Source organism: Protopterus annectens, chromosome 9.part0 (assembly GCF_019279795.1).
Source record: "Protopterus annectens isolate FY-2018-M chromosome 9.part0, PAN1.0, whole genome shotgun sequence".
NCBI lineage: Eukaryota > Metazoa > Chordata > Ceratodontiformes > Protopteridae > Protopterus > Protopterus annectens.
The window spans coordinates 985,536,371-985,554,836 of NC_056743.1; the positions used below are offsets into that span (position 1 = coordinate 985,536,371).

Consider the following 18,466-nt stretch of genomic DNA (forward strand, 5'->3'; position numbering starts at 1 on the left):
CCTTAAGCCAAGCATGCCTTCTAAGCACAGACCCAGTAACAGCAGCCCTGCAAAAGGCCTCTAAAGAATCAAAACCACATTGCAAAGCATGTTTTCCAACTTGTTCAGCAGAATGCAATAAATCCTGTAAATCTATTTTCCACACAGTCAGAAATCATTATTTTCTGTTTAAGCAGTCCAATAATATGCTGTTGATATTTTAACATATGAAATTTGCAGTTTAAAGCCCTGATAGCCAAGGATGCAGAAGTATAAACCTTTTTACCCCATCTATCCAGCGCCCTGGAGTCTCTATCAGAAGGGGTAGGATTTTTAGCAGTAGAAGCCTTAATGCCCTTAGGCCCTTGAGAAATGGTTTCAGATCTGCAACAGGATTTTTGAAAAGGAACTTGTGGGACTCAGGAACCCTGTAATATCTGTCAGGTTTACAAGGAGCTGGAAGGCAGGGAATCAGGGGCCATACTTGACTCCAAAAACACATCAACAATGTCTAGTACAGGAGGTATAGCCAAGGGCCTATGCTGAGGTAAAAAGAAAATTCCTAAGCCTCTTTTTTGAATCCGAGAATTCCTGTCTCTCCCAGCGGAAATGCTCCCATAAGGTATGCAAAGTTTCACCAAAAGAGAAATCTTCGGGGGGGGGGAGCAGAGGGGATGGAAACCTTTGCATCAGAATCCTCATAAGTAGGTATGGACAAATCCAGGTCATTAGAAGTCAGAAAAAACAGAATCCTGATCAGAAGATTTATAGTTCATAGGTTCATAGATTAGTACTAAGCTAACTGCCCTTGCGAGCCATTTTAAGCCTAGACAATTATCCCTTGTGAGACTCAAACCCTGCACCTTGCGTTTGTAAGGCAAACACCTTAACCATTAGGCCACCCTCCCCGCCTAGGCCTCTTAGAAGGGGGGGTTGACTACCCCTGATTAGAGTAATTAGATCTTCAGCCATTTGTTTTTTAGGCATAGGGGTCTGAACATGTGACCTGTGCATAGTTTTTTTTTCGACACAGATCAAGATTTTAGGTCTTAGCATTGAAGGTGGAGTTGGTTTGATATGCAAGTCTGTAGGCCTGAATACACTCTCAAAAGCCGGTGCCTGCACAGCAGCTCCAGACCCATCCAAAGTAGAGACACCACGGGTTCCACAGTTGAAGAATCTCATGGCATACCTAACTCAGTAGAGGCCTGAAAGTCAGAAGTAGCTGGTATCAGGGGCTGCGAAAGCGCCTCACTGAGTAATGGTGAACTGGTGCCTGGCTTAGGAGAAGCGTTGTCGGCAGTTTTGGACCTCAACGGCCTGTTTCTGTCTTTATCTTTCCATTTTTTTGAAATTCCGGTAGTCGGATGTCTAACAGACGTCATTTCTGGTAAACAGAGAACCGAACTACTTAGAGGCAAAAATGCACAGACGATGGATAGTACACTGAATAAATAAAGCACAAAACCGATAGAAAGGTATGTCGTGGTCAGGGCCTAGGCAAGGAATCCAGTACAGATGAAAATCTTTGAGGTATTTGCTTTCCACAAGTAATGCAATTATTAACTTGTACTGACACTGGTAAGGAGCAAGAAAAAATTTCCCCAATGGGGTACTTAGCTTTAAGTTGAAGACTTCGGATCTGAAATGAAAATTTCAGGAGTCGGCTGACCGGTACTTGCGAACTGCTTCTGGCACCGCACGGCAAGAAAGACTGAGGTAATGTCAGCTGCATGTTTTATACCCCTGATGACCTGTCATGGAAGAAGGGACAACAACTGACGCAGGACCCAAGACTTTGTTAATCAGGCCGACTGAGGGCAACCTGCCAGCAGATTACCCAAATGTAATAATTGCAACAGTGAAACACGAAGAACATCTTGTTTCTCTGGAGTTAGGAATGCCATCTGGGAAGTTGTGTTCAAGCTTGCTACCAGGAATACAATCTGTTGGCAGGGTACTAGGTGAGATTTCTTTTCGTTGATGGTGTACCACTGAGGTTAGAAGTTTATTTAAGAATGCCAGGTGTTGTAATATAAGTCCTGGCTTTCTGCTTGAATCAATCGTCCAAATATGGGTAAATTTGAATATTTCTCTGCCTGCAAAATACAATGGCTGGAGATAGGCACTTTGTGACTACCCTGGGCGCAGTAGATAAGCCAAAGGAAAATGCAGAGAACTGATAGTGCATGGAGCCTGCCCTGAAGTGTAGGTATTTCCTGCAAGATTCCCCTATTGTGATGTGCAGGTAAGCTTCCTTAAGTCTAGGGCTGCCAGCCAGGCATCCTTGGTTAGTATGGGAAGAAGCTGTTGCAGTGTTAGCATTTTGAATTTTGGAACTACCAGAAAGGTGTTGAGAACAGAGGTCCAGGAGAGGATGCAAACAGTTGTCTTTTCTGGGCACCAGAAAGTCATGAATAAAAGCCTTGTCCCCTTTGTTCTGCTGGAACAGGCTGAACAGCCCTGATATTGAGGAGAGAGAGAACCTGCTGTTGGGCCTCTGCCCATTGATTTGGGGGTAGGTCTGGCCAATCATTTGGTGTTGGTAGGGTGTGGAAGTGGAATCTGTATCCTTGGGAAACTATGTTCAAACCCCAAATGTCCTAGGTAATGAGTTCCCAGTTTTTTTGCATGGAGGGAGAGCTTTCCTCCTAAGGGAGCAGGTAGTAGAGCAGGGCTTGGAAGGGTTAAGTTTAAGTCGTTGTACCATTTTTCCATAGGGGGGTGGCTTATTACTCCCTGCTTTGGAAGTGGGAGCCCCCCACTGCTTAGGTTTGTGCGAAACTAGAGACTGTAGCCTAGGTGGTCTTCTGTTCCTGGGTTTGGGCTGAGAAGGCCTGGAATGGACTGGAATGGACCAGTTCTTAGAAGGCCAATGCCTACGGAATCTGGGAGGCTGTACTTGTAACAGTTAGCATAGATTTAGCTTTTTCCTCCACCCTTTTGAGGACTTCTGCTTTGTTGCCAAAAAGGCAGTCTTGGTTTTAGGGAGCATCCAGTAATTTAGCTTTTACATGATCTGGCAAGTTTTGTTCCTTAAGCCAAGCATGCCGTCTAAGTACAGACCCAGTGACAGCAGCCCTGCAAGATGCATCTAAAGCGTCAGAACTACATTGCAAAGTATGTTTACCAACTTGTTCTGCAGAATGCATTAGATCCTGTAATTCTGTGTGTTCAGTAGAGTCGGGAATCAACAGCATTTTCTGTTTAAGTAGCCCCATAACATGCTGCTGATGCTTTAACATATGAAACTGGCAATTTAAAGCTCTAATGGCCAAAGTAGCAGAAGCGTATACCTTCTTACCCCATCTGTCTAAGGCTCTAGAATCTCTATCAGAAGGGGTATGATTTTTGGCAGCAGTAGCCTCAATGTCTTTTGGTCCTTGGGAAATGGTCTCTGGATCCGCAGGAGGATTCTTGAAGAGGAACTTGTGAGAGTCAGGTTCTCTAATACCAGTCAGGTTTTCTGGGAACTGGAGGTAAAGTGCCTGGGGAAAGGCTAGATTCCAAGAAAGCATCATCTACAATGTCCAGAACAGGAGGGATAGCTAAAGGCCTGTACTGAGGTAGGAGTAAGGATTCCCTAAGCCTCTTTTTGGAGTCAGAGTAATCCTGGCTTTCCCAGTGGAAATGCTCCCCAGTGTGCAAGGCTTGACCGAAAGAAAAATCTTCTGGAGGGGAAGCAGAGGGAATGGAATCCTCTGCATCAGAATCCTCATAAGTAGATAAGGGAAATCCTGGTAATCAGAAGGAGCAGAAAAATCAGATTTCTGATCAGAAGAATCAGAAAGAAACTCAGTTCTAGGTCTCTTAGAGGGGGAAGGCTGGCTTCCCCTAATCAAGGTAATAAGGTCTTCAGCCATTCTAAGCATTTGTTTTTTAGGCATATGGGCCTGGACCTGCAGTTTGGTCATCGGTTTTCTAGGCGTGGTGCGAGTTTTAGGCCTGGATGAAAACGATGGCGCTGGTTTAATATGAATGTCTGTAGGCCTGAATACACCCTCAGAAGCCAGTGCCTGCACAGCGGCTCCGGACCCATCCAAGGTAGAGACATCCGCAGGTTCCATAGTTGAAGCATCTCACTGCATACCGGACGCCAAATGGGACTCAGTAGAGGCCTGCGAATCAGAGGTTGTATCAGGGGCTGCGAAAGACCCTCACTGAGTAGTGGCAGATTGGCGACTAGCTTAATGGAAGAGTCGTCGGCAGTTTTGGACCTATGCGGTCTGTATCTTTATCCTTAAGTTTTTTCAGAAGATCGGTAGTCAGATGGCTTGAAGAAGCCATTTCGGAGCACACAGAACGAGTAAGAAAATAATTAGCTACAAAAAGTCAGACGATGGATAGTTCAGGCGTTTAATAAGGCACAAAACCGAGGGACGTCGTGGTCTGGGCCTAAGCAGGGGATGCAGTAAGAATCAAAATCTCTATGAGGTATTTGCTTTCAACTTTTACGGACATCGGTTAGAGCAAGAAAGGATCACCAATGGGGTACTTAGCTTTTTTGAAGACTTAGGGCCTGAAACACGAAAACGAAAATTTCAGGAGTCTGCCAACTGGCACTTGCGAACTGCTTCTGCTTTGGGCACTGCACAGCAAGAAAGACTGATGTAATTGCATCGGCTGCATGTTTTATACCCCTGACGACCTGACGTCAAGGAAAGTACAGTTTTGTATCTACCATAAATGTAGATGTCCGATAGGTATGCATCTGCAGTCATCACATATGGGTTGTCCTGCCTCAGGCAGCCCTTCGGTCGGCCGGATTCCAAAGTCTGGGTCCGGCGTCGGCTGATGTCGCACATTCCCCGACGTCAGAGCGCCTGGGGTATAAAAGCATCAGCCGACGCCATCTTCCTCAGTTTTTCTTGCCCCAGATGCCAGGTGCCCTCTAAGGAAGGCTAAATTTGGAGAGATGCATTTAAAAATCCAAACATGCACAGTAATATAAAAACAAATACACCATAATAGATCCCCCCAGCTAGCTATAAGAGGGGTAAGTACCCAAGAAATACAACAGAGGGGAAGGAGGGAGGGTAAACCTGACTGCAGATGCATACCTATCGGACATCTACATTTATGGTAGGTACAAAACTGTACCATGTCCTTCAAGGATGCATCTGCAGTCATCAAATATGGGTAGAGTACCATAGCCAATCAGGGGGTGGAGGAACTAAGTAAAGGATGGTGTAGCTAAAATACCCTGCAGGACTGCCGTAGCAAAGCCTGCTCTGGATCTGGAATATAAAGGTAAATTGTAATGCTTGGCAAATGTATGCACGGAGCTCCATGTGGCAGCTTCTAAAATGTCCTTGGTAGCCAACCCTCTTAAGAAGGCTGTGGAGGTGGCTGTGGCTCTCGTGGAATGAGGTCTGTTAGCTGGCACAGTTTTTCCATGAAAGGAGTAACAAAAACAAATGCAATTCCCTATCCATTTTGAAATTGTCTGTTTGGAAATTGCTTTTCTTGTGTACCAGCAGCATATGCTACCAACAGCTGGTCAGTTTTTCTGTAACTTTTAGTTCTGTCCAAGTAGTAGCGCAACTGCCTGTGTATGTCCAGGGTGTGCAGAAATTTCTCCCCTTTGTTTTGTGGATTTGGAAAGAAGATAGGCAAGTGAATAGCTTGGTTTAATGAAACCCTGGAGACCACCTTTGGCATAAATGTAGGATTGGTTCTCAATGAAACTCTGTCCTGATGAAAAATAAGGAATGGCTGTACTGCCATCAGGCCTGGCCAAAAGGAAGGCAGTCTTCCATGACAGGTACTGTAGATCTGCAGATGCTGCTGGTTCAAAGGGAGGCAGCGTTAGTTTTTCCAACACCAAGTTAAGGTCCCAAGCAGGTAGAGGTGGTTTCCTTGGAGGTTTGATGTTTTTGATTCCTCTTAGAAACTGTCTTAGGAGAGGATGAGAGAAGACAGGTGGATCAGTATTGTACTCTGCTGAAATTGCTGAAGCATGAATTTTAATGGAAGAATAAGACAGATCATTGTGGAACATTTCTGCCAAATATTCCAGGATATGTGCCATGCTCATCACTGTCGCATCTAGGCCCTTTGTGGTGTTCCAAATGAGAAATCTTTTCCATTTTGCTGAATATGCCTTTCTTGTGGAAGGCCGGCGAGCATCCATAATAATATCCTTCACTCTCTGGGATAGCTTATCCTGAGGAGGAGTCCAGGTATTTTCCAGGCTGTTAGTTGCAATGTTTTCAGGTTGGAATGCAGAGTTTTGTAATTGTGCTGTGTCAGTAGTAGTTGCCATAGAGGAAGAGGCCATGGTTTCATACGTGACATGCTCTTTAGCAGTGGGTACCAGTGCTGTCTTGGCCAGTCCGGAGCTATCAGAATCACTTTTGGCTGCTCTGTCCTGATCTTCAGTAACACTTTGGTCATGAATGGAAGAGGTAGAAATGCATACACTGTTAAAGTTCTCCAGCTGAAAGACAGAGTGTCCACTTTCCACGCTTGTGGGTGGTATGTCCTTGAGCAGAATTTCTTCAGTTGATGATTGTGGGGGGGAGGCAAATAGATCTATGTCTGGCCTCCCCCATGATTGTCTTATCTGTAGAAAGATGTCTGGGTGCAGCATCCATTCGTGTGCATCCATGATATTTCTGCTTAAGCTGTCCGCCAGTATATTGTCTTTCCCTGGCACAAACTGGGATTGCAGCTGTATACTGAATTTCAAGGAAAGATCCCATAGATTCATTGCCAGTCTGCAAAGAGGGTAGGAATGGGTGCCTCCTTGCTTGTTTTTGTACCACAACTGTAGTGTTGTCTGTCCTTAGTAGGTGGCCTTGATGCAGAAAGAGCTTGAAGGCCTCGATTGCATGCATCACTGCTAGCATTTCTTTTTGATTTATGTGCATGCGTAGCTCCTTTTCTGACCACTGTCCTTGAATACATCTGCCCTCCATGTGTGCTCCCCCAACCTTGTTCTGAAGCATCCGTTGTAATAGTTTGGGTGGCTTTTGGCTTTGTGACCGGCAGCCCCCTGTTGGACTGGCTGGCCTGAGCCCACCACAGAAATTCCTTTTGGAGGCATGGAATGAGTGGGATCAAAGTTTCTAAGCTGTGACTGTGCCGAGTCCATAAACTCCTTAGGTACCACTGTAGTTTTCTCATATGCAGCCTTGCTTGTGGGATCAAAAGAATGCAGGATGCCATGTAACCCAGAGCCTGCAGGATTTTCCTTGCAGTCAGCTGAGTTTGTCTTGTCAGATTCTTGAAGTAATCCGGTAGTGGTCTTTGTTTTTCTTCTGTGAGAAAGGCCATTTGGGTGGTTGTGTCTAGATCCGCACCCAGAAAAGTTATTCTTTGGGATGGAACAAGTCTTGATTTGTGCATGTTGACTGTATATCCCAAGGCCTGCAGAAGGTGGATGGCATAATTTAAGTCCTTTACCAAAGTTTGTTGGCTGTCTGCTTGTATAAGGCAGTCATCCAGATATGGGTATATTTGAATCCCCTGAAGTCTGCAGTGTGCAATTACTGATGACAGGCATTTCGTGAATACTCTGGGCGCAGTAGATAAGCCAAAGGGCAATGCTGAGAATTGATAATGCTCTGACCCTGCAAGTAATCTGAGGTGTCTTCTGCAACTGTCTGATAGGGACATGCAGGTATGCCTCCTTGAGGTCTAGTCACCAGCCAAGACCCCTTGCCCAGCATGGAAGGAGTTGCTGTAGAGTCAGCATTTTGAATTTTGGCACAATGAGATAAGTATTCAGTGCGGACAAGTCGAGAATAGGTCTCCATTGATTTTCTTTTCTTGGAACAAGGAATAGTCTGGAATAAAATCCTTGGCCTTGTTCTGAAAGAGGAACTTTTTCTATAGCTTTCATTTGCATTAAGTTGGAGATTTGTTTCAAAGCCTCTGCCCTTTGATTTGGTGGCAGGTCTGGCATGCCTTTTCTTTTTGGCAATGTGTGGAAATGGAATCTGTATCCGTTGTCTATTACTTGCAGTGTCCATTTATCCCTTGTAATGCTCTACCAATTTTTTGAGAATAAAGAAAGCTTTCCGCCTAAAGGTGCTTCTAATTGAGCCCTGGTTGGCGGAGTCAAAGCAGTCATTGAGTCTGTCCTTGTGTAGCAGTTGTAGGTCCTGCACTACCTCTCTGGTTTGGAGGCTGCCACTGACGGCCTCTGTAGGAGCCCCTAGCTTGCCCTCTACCTCTGGCACGCCTGTTCCTGCCTCTCTGAAATCTTTCTGTGTCCGGAAAGGACCAATTCTTGGTAGGCCAATTTCTGCTGAATCTTGGTGGTTGGACTTGAAGAAAATCCTTAACTGTTTGTACAGATTTCGCCTTTTCCTCAAATTTCTTTAAGACCTCTTGAGCAGTGGAACCAAATAATTTTTGCTTTTCCAGTGGAGCATCCAGAAGCTTAGCTTTAACATGGTCTGGCAGAGATTGTTCCTTCAGCCAAGCATGCTTACGTATGACTGCACCTGTCATTGCTGACCTACATGAAGCTTCCAATGCATCATAACCACACTGCAAGAAATGGTTGCTAACCTGCTGGGAGTTATGTACCAGATCCTGAAAGGATTTGCGATCAAGGGGTTCAGAAGACAGTTTCTTATGCAATTCATCTAACAAATACTCTTGGTACTGCATCATATGAAATTGACAATTTAATGCCCTCATAGAAAGAGTGGCAGAAGTATACACTTTTTTACCCCATCTCTCTAAAGCCCTGGACACCTTTTCAGAGGGGAGTGGGTTTTTAGTAGTGGCAGCTGCAACCCCCTTAGGGCCCTGCGAAATAGTTTCTGGATCAGCAGAGTGGGCCTTGTAAAGAAAATTATGTGAGTCCGGGACCCTGTAATACCTATCGGGCTTAACAGGGGCCGGAGGCAGTGTCAGGGGTTACACTACACATAATCAATGACATTCAAAACAGGAGGAATAGCCAAAGGTCTATGCTGAGGTAAATGTAGAAAGGTTCTTAATCTTTTCCTGGAATCAGAAAATTCCTGGCCCTGCCATTTGAAATGCTCTCTCAGAGTGAAGGGTCTCCCCGAAGGAAAGCTCTTCAGGAGGGGAGGCTGAGGGGATAGATTCCTCTGCATCCGAATCCTCGTAGGCCGAAAAGGCCTCTTCCTGGTAGTCCGAGTGGACAGAGCCATCAGAGGCCTCCTCTGAGGAGTGGGGATCAGAGGGCTCAACCCTGGGCCTTTTGTCTAGAGGGGGTTGAGAGCCCCTGTCCGGATGAGGCTGAGAGCCCCTGATTAAAGAGATAAGGTCCTCTGCCAAAGTTAGGATCTGTGAGCTAGAAGTGGGTCCCTGAGGAATAACATGGGAGGCATAGTTTTTGTGTGTTTAGCAGCTTTAGCCCTGGTGAATGCCTTTATAGACATGGATGCAGGAGGCCTGGCTGCACCAAGTGCTGGTGTAGCTTTGTCTAGAGGAATGGTGTCGGAAGCTTCCAAGACACCAGTTTCTGAAGGAAATTCAATAACCGACTCGGCAGGGGCCTCCGGGGCCGAGGTTGTCAGTTGAGCGGTTTCGGGGTTCGGAAGTACCAAGGACTCTGTATCAGCCGAGACAGAGACACTCACGGTAGGCCTAGCCGCGGATTCACCCGAAACCGTGGCCCGCGTGTGTCGGTCCTTGTCCTTCCGTTTCTTAGTTAAATGTGAAGTCGGGGTCTCCGACGGCATTTTATATGAAAAACTAGCCCCAAAAAACTCCTCTGCGAACTCCGACCGACGTCAGTGTGTGTCGGTTGAAGGAAGCACAGGCTGAACAGGCAGAGACGTTGTGGTCTGGGCCTAAGCAGAGGAGGCAGTAAGAGTGGAAATCCTTATGAGGTATTTGTTTCCCACAAGTTAAACAATTATTAACTTTATCTGACATCGGCTGAGGCAAGAGAGTTCCCAACGGGGTACTTGGCTTTTGAAGTCTTAGGTTAGCTGAATTACAGGAGCTGGCTGGCCGACCGGCACTTGCGAACTCCTTCTGCTTCGGGCACCACGCGGCAAGAAAGACTGGGGAAGATGGCATCGGCTGATGCTTTTATACCCCAGGCGCTCTAACGTCTGGGAATGTGCGACATCAGCCGATGCCGGACCCAGACTTTGGAATCCGGCCGACCGAAGGGCTGCCTGAGGCAGGACAACCCATATGTGATGACTGCAGATGCATCCTTGAAGGACATGAAGCGACCGCATCCGACGCAGAAATCTGAAGACTCTGGTATTCATTCCAGCTGAGGGCTACCAGCAGGCAGATAACCCAAATGTGAAACACGAAGGACATCGTACAGTTGTGTACACTTACCATAAATGCAGATGTTAGAGTGTATTCACTGCTGCAGTCCTGGTTTCCCTCCCTCCATCCCCCATATAACATCTTCTCCTAGAGGGACATAAGCTTCCCACAGTGGCTTTTAGCCACCAGGACCACTTTTCCTCATTTCCTTGTGCTTCCGACGGGTTAGGGCAAGAAAAACTGATGTAATGATGTTGTCTGCCTTGCTTTATAGCACCGATGACCTGACAGACTACAGGCGACTGCAGCTGACCCAAAAAACTGACTCTGGTATTCGGGCCAGCCAAGGGCTACCACAGCAGGGATAACCCACAGGTGATAACTGCAACAGTGAATACACTCAAACATGTACACAATTGCACTTTCTCTAGGTACTACTGGAGTTTCCACATGCAGCTTGGCCAGGGGAATAATCAGAATGCAGGATGCTTGCAGAATTCTCCTTGCTGTGAGCTTTTTTTTTGAGAGCCAACTGGGAGAAGTAATTTGGCAGAAAGCATTGTTTTTCTGGTGAGAGGTAGGCTGTTTGGGAGGCTGTTTCCAGGACAGCACTCAAGAAGGTGATCTGCCTGGAGGGGTTTAGGTTTGATTTTTTTTCCCTGTTGATAGTGAACCCTAGAGAGGTTAGGGTTGTCTGTACAAAAAGCAGGTCCTGTAGTAACTTCTCTTTGTTGTCTACCTGGATTAGGCAGTCATTCAAATAAGGATAAATCTAGATGTTTTGCTGTCTACAGAAGGCAACCACTGGGGCAGGCATTTTGCCAAGACCCGGGGAGCCATAGAAAAGCCAAAAGATAGCAGAAAGAATTGAAAGTGTGAACCTGCTCTGAAGCGTAGGTATTTTCTGCAAGATTCCCTTATGGGTATATGAAGGTAGGCATCCTTTAGATCTACGGTGGCTAACCATGCATTTTTGCTCAGCATTGATATAAGTTTTTGAAGAGTTAGCATTTTTAATTTTGGGACTGCCAGGAAGGTGTTTAGAGCGGACAGGTTGAGGATGGGTCGCCAAGTGCCTTTTCTTGGCATTAGGAGCGGTCTAGAGTAAAAACCTTTTCTTGCTTGCTCCTGTCGCACAGGCTCCACTGCCCCTTGAGCATGGAAGTATGTGCACTTGTTTTAATGCTTCTGCTCACTGATTTGGAAGTAGATTTTGGCAACCTGTTAATTTTGAGACTTGCTGGAAGGTAAATTTGTAACCCTGAAAAAATATTTTTAATATCCACTGGCCCATTGTTACAGACAGCCAATTTTGTTTGTAAAAGGATAGCCTTCCTACAAACCTCTGATGGAAGGGGGAGTGGGAGTCACTGCACATTCTTAGAGTAGTGAGTGGAATTATAATTCCCTGGTGTAGGAGTGGTGGAGGGCCACGGCTTAGTTCTTCACTGGCCTTGGTTTTGTGGTTTAACTGGTCTGTCCCTGAGAGGCCTCCCTTGAACCTGTCTATTGGGGGCTGGGACCAGTGCTTCGAGGGTAACTTTCTGCTGAATCTGGGAGGTTGAACTTGGAGGAAGTCCTTTACTGTTTGCATAGATTTAGCTTTATCCTCCATCTTTCTGATGACCTCCTCTGCTTTTGATACAAACAAGCGGTCTTTATCCAGGGGGGCCATCAAGCAGTTTTGATTTTACATGATCAGGCAGTGGCTGTTCTTTTAGCCATGTGTGCCTCCTAATGACTGAACCTGCCACAGTGGCCCTACTTGAGGCTTCTAGGGCACCAAATCCACAGTGCAGGGAGTGTTTAGCTACTTGAGAAGTGGACTGCAGAAGATCTGCTAACTCTTTGTAAGTAATAGTGTCAGGTAAAGATGAAATTTTTTGTTTCATAAGTTCCAAGGTGTGTTGTTGATATTTTAGCATATGGAACTAGCAAGTTAAGAGCTCTTACTAGCTAAGGTTGTGAAGTACACTTTCTTACCCTATCTGTCCAAAGCTCTTGAGTCCTTGTCAGAGGGAACTAGGTTTTTAGATGAGCTAGCTTTGGCCCCTTTGGGCCCCTGAGTGATGACTTCTGGGTCTGCTGCAGGGGTTTTAACAAAGTACTTATGTGCATCAGGCATCCTATAGTACCGGTCAGGTTTTCAAGGAGCAAGGGGTAGGGCATCAGGGGTGAGGCTAGACTCATTGAAAACATCCACCATGTCCAGAATAGGAGGGATGACCAAGGGTCTGTGCTGAGGAAGATCTAGAAACTGTCTTTTTCTTAGACAGAGGATAATCTTGGGCTTCCAGTGGAAATGCTCTCAAGAGTGTGCAGGGTTTCCCCAAATGTAATATCTTTGGGGGGGGGGGGGCAGAAGGAATAGATTCCTCTGCATCAGAATCCTCAAAGGAGGGGAGATGTTGCTGTTCCTCATCTGAATCAAGGTAGTCTGAAATTCAGAATCTGGCTCTGTGTGAACTAGGGGAAGTATCCCTCTCTTTTAGGAGTTGTATGGCTACCCCTAATGAAAGTGAGGAGGTCCTCGGCGATTTTCAGTAACTGAGGCAGTGGAGGAGGAGTAAAATGGCGACTACAGATGGTTTTCTTTGGAGTGGTCTTGCTTTTAGACCTTGGTAAATCCATTTGTCGTTGGGATGAGGTAGTTGGCGGCAAAGACGACGGTTTTTGCCTTGAATTGGTTGTGCAAAGAACCACCTCAGAAGCTGGTGCCCGAGTAGCGTCTCCAGACACAACCAAAGTAGAGGACCGAGAGATCAGATGAAGCATTCCCCGGTGGCATACTGGACTCCGAAAGGGTCTCGGTAGAGGCCTGTGAAGGAAACGAGTCTGGCATCATGGGCTGCGAATGCACCTCACTGAATTCCTGAGAAAGTACAGTTGTGTACACTTACCATAAATGTAGATGCTAGAGTGTATTTACTGTTGCAGTCACATTTGGGTTATCTGCCTGCAGGTAGCCCTCAGTCGGCCTGAATACCAGTGTTTTGGGATTTCTGCATCGGATGCAGTCGCTTCTTCCATGACGTCAGGGCGTCACGAGTATAAAAGATGCAGCAGGTGCCATTACATCATTTTTTTTTGCCCTAGATGTCAGGAGCCCCCTAAACAGGAAGCAATTACATGGTGTGGAACACCCCCAGCAAAAAGCAAATACCAATGATATAAGGTATGCCACACAAAAAGGATAGGAAGAAGTAAAGAGAAGTCAGGGGGCTGGAGGGAGGGTAACCAGGACTGCAACAGTGAATACACTCGAACATCTACATTTATGGTAAGTGTACACAACTGTACTATGTACTTCGTGTTTCACTGTTGCAGTCATTACTTTTGGGCTGATCCCCAAAGCTGAGCATGAGTGGAGGCAGTCAAGAAGCATTAGGGCTGGCAAGCAGGCCATGTAAGGCTGCTGTAGCAAATCCAGCTCTGGATTTAAAAAAAGATAGGCAAGTGGTAATGCCTGGTGAAGGTGTGTACAGATCTCCAGGTTGCAGCTTCCAGGATGTCCCTGGCAGGGACCTCCCCCCGAGAAATGCTGTAGAGATTGACGGAGCCCTAGTGGAATGTGTTCTGATCCCGTGTGGGGCATTTTTTCCATGATGTTTGTTGCAGAAATGGATGCAGTGTGCTATCCATGTAGAAATGGTTTGCTCTCTGCCCTTGTAGCCAAACTGACTAGCAGCTGGTCAGATTTTTCAGAAAGGTTTAGTCCTGTCCAGACAGAACCTAAGCTGCCTGTGCACGTCCAGGGAGTGCAGGATCCTTTCCCTGTATTCTGAGGACGAGGGAAAAAGGTTGGGAAATGAATGGATAGGTTTTATAGCCACACTAGATACGACCTTTGGCATAAATGTTTTAGTCCTAAGGGAACCCTGTCTGCATGAAAGATAATAAAGGATTCCATGGCCACAAGGGCCTGCAATTCAGACACTCTTTTTGCTGAAGTAATGACTAGGAGTAAAGCTGTTTTCCAGGAGAGGGATTTTAAATTTCTAGCTTCTCTCAAGAAATGTTTGACCAGAGGATGAGAGAAGAGGGGTGGGTTCAGTATTACAATGAGCTGAGATAGCAGAGGCATGAATCTTAATTGGAGAAGGCTAGGCCTTTGTGGAACATTTCTGTTAAGTAATCTAGTATATGAGATGAGCTGGGCACATCTGTGTCCATTCCATGAGACTGGCTCCAAGATCAGTACCTTTTCCATTTTCTGAATAGGATTTTCTAGTAGTAGGCCTTTTCTCCTCCAGGAAGACATCCATCACCTGTTTACTGAGGATTGGGGGGATGACAGGGTTTGTAACAGAGGAAGAAAATCTGGCCGCCCTCCTGGGACAGCAGGGAGGGGGTCTGAAGCAGGTGGTGCAATCAAGACTGCCCTTGGCTTGTCCTGTTTGATCTTTAGTAGAACCTTCGAGAGGAAGGGCAGAGGGGGAAAAGCATAGATTGAGAGGTTTTCCCATGTAAAAGACAGAGCATCCACTTTCCATGCTTGGCTGTGGGGAGTTCTGGTGCAATATTTGCTCATTTGAAAGTTCTGAGGGGGAAGCGAAGAGGTCCACCTCTGGTGCCCCCCCATCAGCAGCTTGAATGATTTGGGTTCCAGTTTCCACTCGTGCGGGTCCAGTAGGTTTCTGCTCAAGTAGTCTGCCAGTGAATTTAGTTTGCCTGGCAGTAATTCAACTTGTAGGTGCACTTAGTTGCTTAAAGCTGTTCTCCCCAGAGCCATGGCTAACCTGCAGCGTGGGTAGGAATGGGTTCCCCCTTGCTTGTTTATGTACCACATAACTGTGGTGTTGTCTGTCTTTATCAATAGTTAGCCTGGAAGAATAAGGCGTTTGAAGGGTGTCAGAGCATTCTGTACAGCTAACATTTCTTTTTGATTGATATGCAGAAGCATTTGCTTTGGGCTCCATTTCCCTTGAATACCTTGTCCTGCTATGTGAGCCCGCCCCCCCATGAATAGTCTGATGTGTCTGTTGTTAGGGTTGGGGTGGCAGGGGGTAGAGTGAAAGGGAGTCCCTTGTTGTGGTAGCAGGCTTCTGCCCACCAAATAAATTCTTCCCTTAGGCAAGGAATGATAGGAATCACTGTTTCCAGGTCCTGAGATGGTTGATACCAGAGACTTTTTAAGTACCATTGAAGTTTCCTCATACGCAGTCTTGCATATGGAATTAGTAGAATACAAGAGGCCATGAACCCTAGAGCTTGCAGTATTTTCTCTTACAGATAGCTGGGTTTTGGTGGCCAGTAGATTGAAGTAGTTTGTCAAATACATTTGTTTTTCTGGAATGAGAAATGCCATCTGAGAAGTTATGTGCAAGCTTGCGCCCAGGAATACAACCTGTTGGCTGGGTACCGGATGTGATTTCTTTTTGTTGATGGTGTACCCCAGTGAAGTTAGAAGTCTCTTTACAAATGTCAGGTGCTGGAGTAGCAATTCCTGACTGTCTGCCTGAATCAGGCAATCGTGCAGGTATATGTAAATGTTTAATTTTTCTCTGCCTGCAAAATGCAATGGTTGGAGCTAGGAATTTTGTGAATACCCTGGGCGCAGTAGATGAGCCAAAGGGAAGTGCAGAGAATTGAAAATGCATAGAGCCTGCTCTGAAACATAGGTATTTCCTGCAAGATTCCCTTATGGGGATGTGCAGATAAGCTTATTTTAAGTCTAGGGTGGCTAGCCAAGAGTCCTCGGCTAACATAGGAAGCAGCTGTTTGAGAGTAAGCATCTTGACACTTGGAACCACAACGAAGGTGTTGAGAATAGACAGACCCAGGATAGAGCGCCAAGAGTTTTCTTTCCTGGGGACCACAAACAGTCTAGTAAAAACCTTGCCAACTATGTTCTGCTGGGACAGGTCGAACAACCTTGATACTGTGAAGAAAATTACTTGCTTTTGGGCCTCTGCCCACAGGTTTAGGGGTAGGTCTGGCCATCCACTTGGGGTTAGCAGTGAGTGGAAGTAGAATCTGTTTCCCTGGAGACCCATCTGTTCTGGATGATGTACTTCCAGTTTTTTGCATGTAGGGCACGTTTTCCTCCTAAGAGTGCAAGTACTTGGGCAAAGCTTGGAAGTAAGGATAAGTCATTGAATAATTTTAACCATAGGATGTTGGCTTACTACTCCCGGTTTTAGAAGTGGGAGCACTCCATTGCTTATATCTGTGCATACCCCAAGACTGTAATCGTGGTGGTATGCTGGCTCTGGGTTAGGACAGAAGGTCTGGGAGAGACTGGAAAGGACCATTTTTTTGAAGGCCAATGCCTACTGAATCTAGGTGGCTGTACCTGTAGGAAATACGCAAGAGTTTCCATAGATTTAGCTTTTTACTCCATCTTTTTGAGGACTTCTGCTTTACTGCCAACATGCATTCTTGATTTAGTGGTGCATCTAGTAATTTTGCTTTGACAGTCTGGCAAGATATGTTCCTTAAGCCAAGCATGCCTAAGAACAGGCCCAATGACAGCAGCCCTGCAAGATGCTTCTAAGGCATCACAACCACATTGCAAAGTATATTTTCCAACTTGGTTAGCAGAATGCATTAACTCTTGTAAATCTTTATGTTCTGCAATCAGGAATCAACCTCCTTTTCTGGTTAATTAGCTCCATAATATGTTGCAGATACTTTTTGACATATGAAACTAGCAATTTAAAGCCCTGATGGCAAGAGTAACAGGTGTATATTTTATTACCCCATTAGAGTCCCTGTCTGAAGGGGTAGGGCTTTTGGCTATTGTAGCCTTAATGTTGATAGCAATCTCTCATTTGACAACCACGTGGCCAAAGTGGTTAGAAAAACATTTTATATAGCCCACCTAATCATGAAGGGATTCACATCTAGATCAGCGGAGGTCATCGTGCCTTTACTCATCCCTCATTAGGCCCATAATTGAGTACAATGCCCCTTTTGGGATGTACATTACCAGACACCTGCAGCAACTGGAAAGACCCCAAAAGTACCTAACCAAGAAGATCAAAGGGCTCAAACAAATGCCATATGCTGCCCGGTTAAAGAAACTCCAGCTCTACTCAGTGGCATACCGCCTGCTCAGAGGTGATCTGTGCCTGATGTATAAAGCCATGTCCAACCCGGAATTAATGGACATGCTGCATCTCAGAAAATCCAAATCCCATCGAGCTACGCGATCGAGAGACTTGAACCTCAGCACTGAAATAAATAGGACATGCTGGAGGGACAGATTCATAACCCAGAGGCTCCCTTCACTCTGGAATAAAATCCCAGTCCAGGTTAGGCAGAGTCCCTCATTGACTCTCTTCAAGAGGAATCTTGATGAGTGGATGGGGGATCGTAGGTTTACCCCAGGTATCACTTGTGTCACTGTTAGACAGAGGCACAGTATACTAACCTCGAAAAAGGGCATAGCAAAATTAATTTAAAATGGGTGGCGAAAGCCTAACACTCTGGCTAGGCTTATAAATGCCCTAGGGCAGATAGCCTAGTATGAACCTATGAACCTTTAGGTCCCTGGGAAATTATCTCTGGACCCGCAGTAGGATTCTTAAACAGAAACTTGTGGGAGTCAGGTACTCTGTAGTACCTATCAGTATTCCTGGCTGCTGGGGGCAAGGTATCAGGGGTAAGGCTGGATTCCAAGAAGACATTCTCTACAATCTCCAGAACAGGGGGTATAGCCAGAGGCCTGTGCTGAGGCAAGTCTAAAAATTCTGAGTCTCTTTTTGGACTGTGGGTAATCCTGGCATTCCCAGCAGAAATGCGCTCTTAAGGTATGCAAGGTTTCACCAAAGGAAAAGCCCTCTGGAGGGGAGGCTGAAGGGATGGAATCCTCTGCATCTGAATCCTCATAGGTAGATAAGGGAATGTCCTGGTAATCAGAGTGATCAGAGTCATCAGGCTCACGGTCTGTGGAATCAGTAGGAAAATCAATCCTTTGTCTCAGAGGGGGAAGGCTGCCTTCCTCTAATTAAGGTCATAAGGTCTTCAGCCATTCTAAGCATTTGTTTCTGTGGCATGGGAGCTTGAGCATGCACTTTGGTAGTCAGTTTTCAAGGTGAAGTACGAACTCTGGGCTTTAGAAACTCAGTAGTTTGAGTCAAAAATGAAGATGTCTGTTTAATACGAACATCAGAAGGTTGGAATACACCAAAAAACACACCAACACTGTTAAAACAGTGGAAAAAGTCCAAATATACCAAATTCCACAGCAATGGAAATAACAGCATAGACTGATGAATAAAATATTTTAATTCTGATTCTGGTACCTCGGCCTTCGCCTTCAATG

The 18,466-nt window shown here is 45.8% G+C and overlaps 1 protein-coding gene across 1 annotated transcript in view; it reads right to left on the minus strand.

The window, feature by feature from the left end:
* Window positions 1-18,466, minus strand: part of PA2G4 (proliferation-associated 2G4) — a gene marked incomplete in the record, with an annotated part of 522,843 nt that overhangs the window by 294,562 nt on the left and 209,815 nt on the right.